This window comes from Aquila chrysaetos, chromosome 9, assembly GCF_900496995.4.
Source record: "Aquila chrysaetos chrysaetos chromosome 9, bAquChr1.4, whole genome shotgun sequence".
NCBI classification, from domain to species: Eukaryota; Metazoa; Chordata; class Aves; order Accipitriformes; family Accipitridae; genus Aquila; species Aquila chrysaetos.
The window spans coordinates 34,045,470-34,059,234 of record NC_044012.1 but is presented as its reverse complement, the minus strand read 5'-3'; positions in this window follow the sequence as shown (position 1 = coordinate 34,059,234).

Below are 13,765 nucleotides of genomic sequence, written 5' to 3'. Positions count from 1 at the left end.
AGTATTGCTCTTAATGTTAAACATCAGGAATTTTTCTAAGACATTACTGATTGATAACCTCCATACCATCTAAATATCTGTCAGCTCATCACAAATTAAAAGAAATGTGGGTTTTGGTAGGTGTCCCAATATTTCCTAGGTTTTTAATGCAGAATTTAATATTGTATTCAATGTCACTAACGGAAGGAATTCAATTAACCGTTACTTTACAAAAATCATTGGTGGTGGTCATTTTTGTTGTTTCTGCTGCCTCCGTCCACCAGCTGGCACAAAAGACCTTAGAAGCAGTGCAGTGTTATGGCAGATGGTTTATGACTAGAGGTGATAGTCTGGGTTTGAGACTAGAGTTCCTGGGTAAGAGAGAGAACGTGCCTTTCCCCTTCTCTTCCAAGTAATTAAAGAAAAGGACAAGCGGTCCTCTGTGGGGGCTCTCTGTGTAGGTTTGCGTGGAGTAAGACCAGAGGGATGGGATGATGTCATTTGGGCTCACTGCAGACAAAGGCTTTTAACTTCTATGGCATCTTGTGCAAATATGTCTTGAGATGTCTGTCTTGAGGCATAAAAGCCTGAAGACGACATTTCAGAAGGTTGAATTTCTGAAGGTCTGAAACCCTGCAGACTAGCCTGGATGAAATAAACTGGTTGTGCATTTCATCTGTTTGGCATAAAAAAGAACCTTCTAGATGCTGCAACCTACAATTTAAGAGTTGATAAATTTCATCTTGATTCTTCCAGAAATGAATTAAAAACAACCCAAATGTTTCTACTTAAAAGCCTGAAGGACTAAAGGGAGACAGATGATTATTCTCAAACAGCAGACATTTCACCTCAAAGGCATAACTTAGAAACATGAACCAGGTGTTCCTCTGCTTGTAAATACAGCACAGGCACTGTAAGAGGTAAATCACTCAAAATGGCAGAAAAAAAGTAGAATAAAAGTAGCAGAAGGGATCTCTGCTGTAACCCAAGCTTGTATGAAGTCATATATAGTTAAAAGGTGAGTAGCTTTAAAATTAATGAATTATTACTGCATCTTCTAATTTCTTCACTGTTGCTACATGAAAATCCTATAGAGATACTTCCACAGGGCTGTCAGAGCTGCACTGCAGAAGATTCACAAATCACTCGCCATAGTTTGGTTTAGTTTAACATTGGTGCTAACAGATAATACAGATAATATTTTCTACAGTTACAATGAGGTATAACCCAGTAGCGGTCATGTTATATGATTAGTTATACCTGCCTTCTCTTACTGCTGTGGATTACACAGCCCCTTGTTATGGTAATTATTAGTGTACAGCCTTGGCTACACAGATTATAAAAATAACTTTTATTCAGATACAAAACCTTAGATTTGTAAGTTAAGTAGTGATGGGAATAACGGGCTATTGGACTACACCTCTGGTCTGTCTTATCTGTCAAAGGTGAAGCTATTATGAAAAAAATTACTTAGAGGGTTGTTTGGATATCATGGTGCAGAAGGTCTCTGCTGTGATTTAGCAGTAGATTTGAGCACAGTGCTCAAGTCTTGAAATAAATGCTTGAAGAGTTACTCTAAATCAGACTAGAAGAAAGAAGTAGAGGGAGTAGTCATAGAGTAAAGGTCTAAATAGCTTATGTTGGGGATTGTCTACAATGGCAGATATCTAGGAGCGTATCTAGATTAGTCTGTCAATAGCTGTTCTACATTAACTCCTTACATTGATACTTATTCTGTATGGACTATCAGTCTTACCAGTTTTAGCAGGTTTCATCTGGATTAATTCAAATGAGGAAAGCATTTATAGTATGAAGGAGATCTTAGAGAGATGTTTGAGTCACCTCTGACAACTCAGTGGTCACCAGCTGAGCCCCTGCTAATTGCATGTAATTTTCATCTTCAAATTGTGAAGCAACACAACTGAACACAAACCCTTCCCTTGTGTTGCACGTATCCTTTTCATTGTACCAGATCACAGGGAGGGCGGGCTGAGAGCCGTCCTGTAACTAACTACTGACAAGAGCTCAACAGACATGTAATAACTTAAGTGCTGCAATTCATTCTTGTCTCTGAACCTAACGGGTCAACATAGCAAGTCAGCATAGACAAATGATTACACCATAAAATAAGCAAAACTGAATTTTAAAGCATTTTTGCAGCATAGAGAAGCCAAACAGATACTAAAAGTCTAGAGAAGCACTTAAGTCCTGTTTCAGCAGACTTGAATCTTGGTAGTTTAACCATTACAATTTTTCCCCTCTTTATTGCATTATGGTAGCCTACGCTTCAGTTGTGTAGCATTCTAATTCATTTACAGCTATTAACTGAGCCCAGGAACAGTGGAGGATGGTGGGTAAACCCTGTCAGTGATGCTGCTACAGGCTTTCAAAAGTTTAATAATTTAAAAAACTATATCATGCACATCCACAATCCTCATAATTTGTAAACTCCAACTCATCAAATTTGATGATCTCTAATGTTATGAAATTGTTCTACACGATACAAAACTGTCCAAATTCAAGTACTTACAAAATCATGAAGTGCTACAATAATTTAAAACAGCTGTGTGCTTTGCAAAGCACTCTCATATTGCTGGGAACACTTCAAATATTTTTATAAGGATGTCAAACTGGAATGTGGTCAAATAACCTTTTGAAGTAAAAGCATTGGACATCAAAACACACTCCACAGAGCAAGAAAAGCACTTGGAGCATCTTGAAAAATAATAATTTCAGCTCATTTCTAGCTTGCAGCTTTCTGAAGCAAAAGCGTATGTTGATGCAGTCGAGGGAAGATATTTGTCCCCTACAGATGTGTTCCAGAGTTTGGGTCCTGATCCTGCAAACAAGTGTTGGCTTAATTTTTATAGTAGGGGTACTTGTGACCCCAAAGCCGAGCATGTTTTGTGGCTTCCTAGAGGCTTCCATCCTAATCAGTTCTTTCAACAAACCATGGAAAGTTGATGTTAGTGGCAGTTTGCATTCACAGTCAGCATTATCTGACCAACACAGTGAACCCAATGGAGCAGGGAAGAAAAAGTGCTCTCGAGCACCGAACAACGCAGTCTGGTATCTCCTTCTGCTGTAGCAAAAGAAAACAACATAATCTGCAGATTCTACATTGTCCTAATTCTTACTAATTTCCATATCCAAGACAGCAGCTGGCTATCCACGGAAGTCTGTCTGCTCTTAGCTATCGCCAAAATGTGTGGTCTTACCTGTGTTATGTCCATACATGTAGTGTGCCTGCCTATGCATACACCAGAAAAGTTCTAAGAAACTTTACATGATTTCTCAGCAGTTAATATATGCTGAATCCAGCAGCCTGATTTTCATGTTTCTTGGAAAATATGGCTAATTTGGGGTTCAAATTAATTTTGTTTAGTTTTGCACATATGAGTAAGACTTGACAGGAGCTGCCTCTAATTAAAATTGTGCTACTGCATCACTCAGTCCTACAGACTATGTAGTGGGAAAATATGCCATGATAACATCCTCCTTCAATTTCCTCTTTAATTTTTGGTACAATAGATGTATTCTCTTCTGCTTTCTAAAGAAGAAACTAATGCATCCCTGAAGCTAATAAAATGATATGGGGTCATTTTTACTGAAAGAAAGTTGAACATCTGTTGTGTCTATGGCAGTATATTAAACAGTATTTTATTATTCTCACTTCCCTGACCTGATTCGTGTCTCTGGCAGGCAGAAAACCCTATTGTCTGCTTTTCATATACATGTAGCAATTTAAAATGTGCCTGTGAAATAAAATTTAGAGGTACAGACCAGCTGCAGATACAAGCAGTCACGGAGAGGTGGTATTAATGGTCCCTAGCTGTCCCTCATAAGCCCCCCTAGCTCCTGAGCCCTCCCTACTCCCCATTCTGTGAAAGGGCACCTGGAAATCGCTTCAGGGGACCGACATAGTGCCTTGCGAAGCAAGAGGAGCCCTTACAGCGAACAGCAGTGTTGCAGAAGGGACCACAGCCCTCAGCCACTGCAAACTGCAGCAGTGCTCCGACAGAGCCCGTGTGAGCAGTCCTCTGCACGGAGCAGCACCGCTGTGTGCAACAGCTGTACCTTGCAAGTTTGCTTAGAGTTTATTCCACTCCACTCCCGCAGAGCAGCTAAGGGCTCACCAAGAAAGGAACTTTTTGTGCGTGTGCTGAGCATGATGCAAGTCTAGCAAGAGAGAGCATCTGGCCGCAGAGGCATCCGGGTAATGGTATGCAGCGAGGCCGAGCACTGAGGCAGGACTTGCCCACACCTCTGCCAGAATGACGTGGGCTCCCAAGAGATCCGTGTGCCTGGGATGTTTAAAGCAAGCCTAGGTTAACAGAGTGTCAGACCTGCTCTTAGTCTTTTCTATCTCTAGTAGGAGTAGAATGCTACTAGCTGGTATGAATGAGAGGCACATCTTATTGTTCCGAGTTTACGCAGTAGGTGACAGATACTTTGTTTAAAAGGGTTTTTTGCAGATGGGAAACAGACTGCCTGACTGCTCCTGCACGTGAAAAGCAAAAGGCCTGCCCACAAAAAAAAAAAAAAAAAAAAAAAAGTGTTAGCTTGAAGTCCCTGCAGTTGTCTGATGTAGCCAGATCTCTTGAGTTCCCTCAAGGTACAGGGAAGGGGGGGGGGGGGAAGTTTTGGAATGAGGAAGCTGTTCTGGGGTGGGTTTGGGTTGTACTGGTTTTGGGGGGGGATTTTGAATGTGGGTAATGAGGTAGTCTTGGAGAAATATGCTGATTTACTTTCCCTTAAGCTTTGTGGAAATTACAGCAGTTTTGGTAATGCTTCATATGTACTGTGGGGAAGCACATTGGGAAAAGGAAGGCAGATGAACCTTTTTAGTCATTTCTCATCCAGTTCTGATGGAGTCTGGGAGCTCAGGGACAGGCATGAAAGAAAAACACTTCACTTCCTATTAACATTTCCTGACGCCCACTTAAGAGCCCTGTATGTGCCAGCAAAAAAACAAAACTAGAACATCCGTGGGAAGAGAACACAAAAGCGATATGAGCGTAGCCAGAGCTGTGCTCAAGTGCAATTTACAGCGGGAAGGAAAAGACTGGCTGAGGCATTTGCCCAGCTCTAGATATTTTTTAGAGATTTTTGCCCCTAGTTGCCAGGATTTAAAATAGATTTATTTATAGTGAGCATAGTAAAGTGACTTATCTACTGAGAGGCTGACAGTTACAATTAAGCCATCACTGTTGGCATGAGATACAAATTAAAATAGACGGCAGGTTCAAATGGTATTAGAAAATGCCCATTCATTCCACTACTGCTTTTTCTTAAATAAAACCAACTGAATTCTGTTAATATATGAACTGAGATAAAGTAACACCTATTCAGGCCAACACCTTGTCATTGGGCAAATCTGCCTTTGAACTCTGATTCTCGTGGCAGCAGTGGCGTCATTTCAAGCTCAGCTTCCCAGCCCCCCTGCACCCCAGCACGGGAGCAAAATGGGTCTGAGGTCCTGCCAGTGGCTCTGCATGCAGCTGGCACCCTGTGGGCCTTCAGCAGGGTACGAGAGAGGTTTAACTTACTGCCACTGATTCCTATCTGCTGAATTTGAACTTGATGTTGTGGCCCAGTGAGCTGCTGCTTCAGAGCTCTTACTGCTATGTAGGAAAACCAGCCTGGGCTGCCTGTAGCTGTAGCCCGGCCATTGCTTCCAGCCCATTCTAAGCGGCACTGGGGGATGAAGTGTTTCAGGACAGGAGAGAACCCTTGCCCTTTCCCCCATCCATCCCCTCTGTTTCAGGTCTGTCACAGTTGGTCACAATTAAAAGGTAACTCATATTTATGGCCTTTCTCAGAAATCAGCCTCTCTGCAAGTTCACCCACCCTTTATTGCTGTGATGCCTACAAAAACAAAACTGGCAAACAGTTCAGCTGCCTTTTGTGTTAAGTGGCATTGCTTCCCTCTTCCCCAGCACTCTCTCATTTTTCTGTAAGCCAAGTGCACATCTAGAGAGAAATAAAAGACACTTCAGTTCAGGATTTCTGCTTGTTCAGTGCTTAGCACGTTCCTGACTCGTCTGTTAGGGATCTCCTCAGAACAGAAATATTGCTGATGGAGGAGTCTCAAGCCTGAGACTGCATTTGAGACTAACCAAACGTCCTGCTTCATTTGCATTTTGTCTTGTTTCGAGTTTAGCAGAACCCTATAAGTTTGAGTGACAGCGAGTGGCCTCATCTCCCCATACCAACGCGGTACAATTGCATAAAAGCTTGTGCTCAGCGCAAGCTGAATATTCTCCTTCTTCCCCCAATTCCCACTGCAGGAAGGCCTCAATCTACTCACAAACATCTTGCAACTTCTCCATGATGAGCCATTGACCAATTCACCACTCACCTCAACTGTAATTTTCTCACTGCCTCTGTGTCCTCGAGGGGTTACACAGCAGCCACAGCCCAAGATGCAGCTGTACAGCGAGTTTCAGTAACATCCATTTCATTAGTTAGTATCACAAAGCCTTTGTTCTTGTGGAAATAGTGCTGTAACTACAGAAATGAGTGGCTTTGTGCTATTAGCATGGATTGTGGAAGTCACTTCACAACCCATCGAGAGGTTTACATGTCAAGGCATGAAAACACAAGCTGTGCAGAGCCCAGCGGAGGGGCGCTTGCACTGCAGCACCGTCTGGAGGACCCCGCTGCGTCTCGAGGGAGCCGGAGGGATGGGGAAGATCTCAATTTGATTCCTGACATTACTTTTTCAAGGTCAAATAACAAGTCTGTGGCAATTATCTGTGCCTCAGCTCCCCCCATTTGTATAATGAGTGTAATGATTCTGATTTATCCGACAGGCATTTTGAGGGTCTCTTCAGTTCATTAGTGTGTTAATGCACCTTGAGAGTCTTTGTTTTAAGGGATTGAACTAAGAATTAGAATAGAATCAACATCTTGTCAGATTCAAGAATTCTTCATGTAAACTGTAATCACAGGCTTAGGTAATTATTGTGTTTCTATTCCAAGTGTGGCAAAATAAGACACAAATAAATAATTAGCATAACCACATGTGAAATTCTAGCAATTAAAGCTTTTTCATACTTCTGTTGGAAACCAAAGCCTGACCATGGACCATGGAGCCTCAGTAGCCACTGAAACCTCTTCTACACTCTCTTCTCATCTAGAACTAGAGTACAGAAGTCTCTGCACTCTCCAGCCCACAGCTTATAACTGCACGTTACTCCACACACATTACCTACTCTCAGCACCATCAGCTGTGAATCAGCCGTGAGAATTTCAGCTTTCAGGTGCAAAGAGGCAGGACTGAGTGTCTAGTACTAAGGTATTGTACAGTTTAGTAGAGCAGAAATAGGGATAAAGCCATGGCGTAGCAACACACATGACTTCTTAGGATTTCCACACCAAGCAACCAAGCCCAGAGCACACGTGCTCTGAATAACCGTGTTTGGGCCAGGGAATCCAGTCCAAAACCCTCCACGTAGCCCAGGTGTCAATAGCCCTTGGCTAGATTTGGTAGGGGGAAAAGCTTCCCCCCGTGAGCAAACGTAAGTCAGAGTCTGGCCCGGTGTTATCTCCTCCTGACACTCAGTACACTTTCCCCTTCGCAAACTGCACATTCATGTTACCTTTCTGGTGCCGCTTCAGTACGCCCTGTGTGATGATCTTCATTTGTGTCATTCTTCCCAGTCAAACACCAAGCCTATTACCACTAATGCACTCTGACGAGCCAGCCGTCACGGACAGACTGTGACTGCCGTCCTGCTCACGTTTAGCACTCGCCCTCCTGGCACATGAACTGCCTTTTGAGCGTGCATGGATCCAGCTCCAAGCACGTAACTGGGTTAGGTGAGCCCACCCTCTCCTGGTGGCAGCGCTGGTGGTGTCTGCTGGCTTTTGCAGGGAACTCTGTATTTTGGATGCTTCAGGCTCTCTAGAAAAAACAGCTATAGGATATCTTCTGGTTTTGTTTGTTTGTGGCAGGACTTTCTTTGGACTTCAATCCTGCATGCTATGAACCCCTCTCTCGTTTAAACACTCGGGGGAGCAGCACCCTACTTGTAGGTGGCCAGAATGGCTCAACTGCCATGAGAAGTGCAGCATCTTCAGGGGCCTCCCGAACTGCTCCCAAGTAGTGTAATCCTCCTCTCCTTGCCTTCTTTCAGTGATAAGGAGGGGATCCAGCTTTCCCTTAATGGTCATATTTAAATTACAGACTTGCACCAATTACGCTATCCTACCTATTCCATTTGCTATTCCATTCCCAGGGCCAAAACACTGCTTTCTGCATGGCTGCACCATTCAATGAGCAAAGGCAGCTTCTGCTCCAGGGAGTCTTTCCAGATTTCATGAAATTCAAGAAAAAACTGAGTAAGAGTCACTGCTATCAGTCCACTATCTGTATATTAGGAAGCATTTGAAGGAAATACATTCTCCTTCCCCCCCAGTCGTTTCCACCTAAACCCTTCATTAACACCAGAGTGAAATTTTCCAGCTAGGAAATCAAACTTTGTTTTCCCCCAGGGCAGCTCAGGTGATAACTGCTTAGCCACTAGCAAATTTTATTATACCGAGAGGTGTTCTCCTTTTGTTTTCCATCAAACTGATTTTCCAGCTCTACTCTGTATCAGTCAATGCATTTGCTTCTCTATTTCTTGCTTGTCAGCTATGCTACGCTGTGCTTCGTGTGAAGGTGCGAGAACCGTGAAGCAAAGCTGAGTGCTGCTGTCACCTGAAGGGACACAGACAAGGCAAAAACTCGTGGAACTAAGACATGAAAATGCATGTGTTAAAATATTAAAAATCATCTGGGCTTTGGGTGTGCTTTCAGAGTTTATGGTCATCTAGAGGCAATGATGCATTAAATTGGAAAGCTATTTTATTGAATAATATTGGAAAGGTTGTTTGCAAAAAAATAAAGGTTGGGGGAATACTGAGCTCCATCGGTGGCACAAGTACAGTTCAGCAAATTCATTAACTCCCAGTATCCTGGAATTTTTAACTGAATCAATGCATAGAAGTAAAAAGATAGATGAATTTTTTTCCCCCAGTTAAAACAAAGCCTAGACTTCACATATGCATACTCCACTTGCATCATTCATAGCCACGACACTGCAATCACAGATTGTATCACAAGTAAAACAAAGAAAAGCAGCCTGATCAGGGATGCTTGTATAAATCTGGCTGTCACAGGATCCCATTGTGCTCCCTCCAAGAAACCTGGGTGGGCACATTTCTGTCTCTCTCAATTATCCCCCAGGGAACAGGGACAGAGCTTCTGAAATGGAGGCCTAAACTGCTCTCTTCTGGGCAGACATTAATTTAAACATTCAAAAGGATCAGCCTACACTCCTGCTAACACGAGATCAGATCTCTGCATTTCATCCTACCTATCGCTGCTTCCTCTGCGCTACGAGGCGTAAGGCTCAAGAGCAGAGGTGAGGATACAAGCACAGCGAAACCTAAGTTGGCAAGGAAAACCACACATCAGCAGAGTACCACCACTTCTAAGCAGGCAACAGGGCTTGGTGGGGCAGTTTAGCAAGTCTCAGCTTCCCCCCCCCCCCCCCCATCATCATCTGCAAGCCTCAGATAAAGCGTCCTGTTGTCCTTGACCTCGTACAGGCACGTAACCTAACCACTTTGCATCCAGACAGGCATGTCAGACAGCAGACACCGTATCTACATCCCATGTGCAGAACCCAAGGGGGTAAATAATTTGCCCGGATCACCTGAAAGCTTGGCGGAAGATTGGCCATTCAAGTCAGCTCTCCTAGACCCCCGCTTAGTGCTCCCTGCCCTCTCTCCTGCCCCGGCACATCCCCAAGCCTATGCCTGGGGACTCCTTTACTCTGAATACGCCTCTCGGGGCTCAGCCCCATGAATGCGGAAGCAGGGGCAGGTTACTCATAGGAGTACTGGCTGCTGTGCCATCTATTTGCTTTTTTATTATCTCTGAGGAGCTGAAAGCCTCCCAGAGCTGGGATTTTTCAGGACACTTCATTTTCATAGTGACTGTCTTAACAAAGGTAAAAGCCTCACCAGGGAGCATCCCTGAATACAGAGGACAAACAGTGGGCTTGCTCTGCCCGCTCTGTGTGTAAGCATCACTCAGGCTGCTGGTTTTTCCCTGGTACTGTCCAAATATTGACTGTGCTCAAGTGCCACTAAAATAACATTCAGTGCTTGTGCAATCACTTCAGGCTGTGGAAGCTCTCCGAGAGAATAAATATTTTGCTGGAGTGCTGCTTTAAAAAAAAAAAAAAAAAAAAAAAACCAACACTTTGAGAAGAGTGTTATTGTCCCACTGTCAGTTTTAGAGCAGGACTTGAAGACATGAAGCATGGGCTGGCCTACAAATAATCTTTGGTAGAGTGAAAGAAAGGAGGGAAGCAAGTGAGGAACCCCACAGCACTATAGTTTGGCATCTCGGAGGGGTTGAGCAGCCTGCACTGGGGCACGGGACGCCCCAGGAGAGCCAAATGCGAGTAGTTGGCTCCCGGTAAGGAGCAGCAAGATGGGGCCAGGACAGAAGAGGCCCCCAGAAGGGCAGAGTGTCATACAGACTGGGCTCATGTGCGGTCCTGGAAAGAGTCTGGATTAGAGAGAGCACGAGGAGAGAGTAGAAGAGGGAGCACCAAAGCCAGATGCCCTCTCCAGAGGCTGCAGTCCCCTGCGCACTCCATGTCCAGCAACTCACGACTAATCTCGCAGCAGGGAGAATTTCAGAGGCCACCGCAAACCCACAAGGCTGCAGGTTTCCAGAAACAAGTAACTTCCGACACAATGAGCAGGGCTAGGGCCACCAAGACCATCCAAGGAATTTTCTTCCTGGTACCAGAGCAAATCTGATGCACAACATCCCAGGCTGCTGCATCTTTCAGAATATTTTTGTTAAGTGAAAAATGAGTTTTGAAGAAAACTTTAAAGCAAAGCATGAAATTCTGCTGCTCCTGAGGCTCTCTAAGGCTAGAGTCCTTTCCCTCCAATGTAACAAGCAGTAGGAGAGGTGAAATGACATAGATAATGAAGAACGGGAAGATAAATAATAAGGAACGGGGAAGTGAATGAGGGAAATAACTCTTCCATTGTTAGAACAGTGCTAGTGGCAGCTTTATAGCAACTTATCATTTCTATTTAAAGCCTGGTTTGGGGGCTATAATCTCTCAGCTGTTTTCTGTACCATCTGGCTGAAATTTAGCATAAAATTTGTTATCTCAGAGATAAATGAATTCTTTTCCCTTTATCAAAATTGCAGTATTTGGGCAAGGAAACCAAGATATAGAGACCCACATTCAGGAGTGTTTTGATCAGCTAAGAGCGATCTGCCCTTTAAAAATAGCTTGTTGAGATAATCTGGTCACGGGAACGATCTCCAATCCTTCTGCAGTATTTTTCAACATTGTTTGAACGCATGCCCTAAATGTCCCATGTGCAAAGCCTCAAAGCTAGATATGCTGAAACAGCCCCCCAAGAAACTGCCAGGTTAGTGCCATACCCAGAGGGGTGTCCTCTCGTTTCCCCCAAGCCACTTGCCAGGGCTCACCAGCAGAAGCCCCATGGCCCAAGCCCAGGTCTGGCCACTGTGGGAAAACAGCACAGCCAGGGCTCGGGGAGCTTCTGGAAAGAAGTGTGCCATGGGCACCTCTGTGCAAATCCAGCAACTCAAAGCTATTGAAGCTATGCACAGCCTGGCACCGCACGTGCTGCCTGTTCCTACCTTCCAGCTTTGGCTTTGCCCCAAGGTTACTATATGTCCCTGGTCCTGTCACCTCACCCCACTACACTCATTGCATTGACTTCAGTCAAGCACTCGGAGATGTCCGGGAGGGAGAGCTTTGCTCCACTGCTGCCACGTGCTGCTGTACTTGCCAAGGATGGACAACATACTCAAGCATCACTTCTTGCTCCGTTTCCAGGCCACCACGCTTGGGAGACCGCGCACGCCCTGGAGGGAGCGCAGGCTGGTTACGAGTAGCCCTGGGACACAACTCACAGAAGTCAGTGGCTTCTCACATGCTCTTTGCCCATCTGTTAACCTGAATAAAGGCTTCTTCCAGTCCTGGCCAACTAACAGGGACGAGAGTTACCACCTACCCATTTGCCCCACCAAATGCATTAGCTCCCATTTCACAACCTTGGGATGCTGTAACTCCATTTCTGTGTTTCACAGCTGAACATTTCTTTTCCTGTTAAACCCTAGTCAGCTACTTTCTACTTCATTTTACATTAAGCTGATTATTTCCATGCTCTGTGCTGCTTCACCCCACTATCATCTTCAGCCATCCTTTGAGTTAAAAGTGTAGAGCTTTATCTGCTGAAAGGAGTCCCTATTTTGCAGTCTGGACTTCGATTATGCAGCAAATAATATAGCTCAGTGGAGGAAGGTTGTTGGAATAATTTGTATCTTTTATACAAACTGATAATAAAAATTTAGCTCCTTGATGTATTTTTCTCCCTTAAACTGTAGTTATGTTTCCTTGAATAGATAAATGCAAGATAAATTCAATTACAGCATAATTTCTCCCAGGATGAATAACCTTTAAATCAGCTCTGATCTCAAAACACATTATGAGATAACATACTGTCCATTACATTGTTGAAATTGGGGCTATGGCAGTGCCTAGAGTTGTCAGTATGAATATCAAATTATTTATGTTCGTCTTTGCATCCTTGAATACCAAATAAGCTCAGGAACACTGACAGCAAGAAGCCCTGTTTAAACACTGATTTTTAGTGGAGGCAAGAGGTGCTTGCTTGACAGCTCTTGAAATTGCAGTGCACTATTAATCATGGAGATGTGCAGCAGCACTCTGAGCTCCCACTCTGCTGTCACCTTGCCGAGAGTTTCCCCTCCTCTTGGGGGACAGTTCAGAAATGAAAGCTCAGTTAAGTCTTCCACTTGGCTGACTGCATTGCTGCTGCTCAGAGCTGGTGCTGAAATAAAAGGGGAGCCACTGTACCATTTTGAGTGGGTGCTTCGGGTTTGAGCTGTTAATCAAGAGCAATCCTGAAATGCGTGCCTTTCCCCATCACCCCAGTCACAAGATTTATGAGTTCTCTTTACCTCCTCTTTCATTTTCCAAGCCTGAATATTTAACACAGCTATTGTCTGCTTCTGGGGGACGCTTTTGTCAAAACAGTATTCATTACGAAAGTAACATGCCTTAATGTAATCCCTCTCCAAGGTTAGCAGCGTCACATGCTGGAGTTTTAGTGCTCGAGGAGAGCAGCAATGACTCTATGCACCATCTGAACACACTGTGCTCTGTGCCATGAGACTTCCTTCCTGCGAATCAAGTTAACCCTACGTTACACGTGGCAAAGCTCGAGATGGTCCAACTTTCTGAGACCAAACAATCCAATATGATTTTAACTGCAGACCTGGGAGAGGGAGGGGAAATTTTTTTCTTTTTAAGCAAAAGGGTAAGTCCAGTTTCACTTGGGAAACACATGGAGAAGGGTCTTGCTCAAGCTAGAAATCTGCCAGGTCACATTCTGCAAAGCAACCTCTGTGCAGGTGGTTTGAGACATCTCTTCTGAAAAGCCACCATCCAACAGATACAGTTCAAACCCCCCCCCCCCCCCCCAAAACTAAAGCCATTTGAACAAGAGTCTGGGGGATCAAAATCTACACCAAAACAATAGCTGTGCTTACAAATGTTGTTTAAACAAGAGGAAGTTTAATAGCTCATTTCACATCGCAAGAGGCGAACCAAACAATGAACCTACAGTGGACTTGTTTTAGTGGGATGGATGAGGGGACACTGAAGTAGTTTTTGTTTGACTCCAGATTAAATCCCCTTGGCTG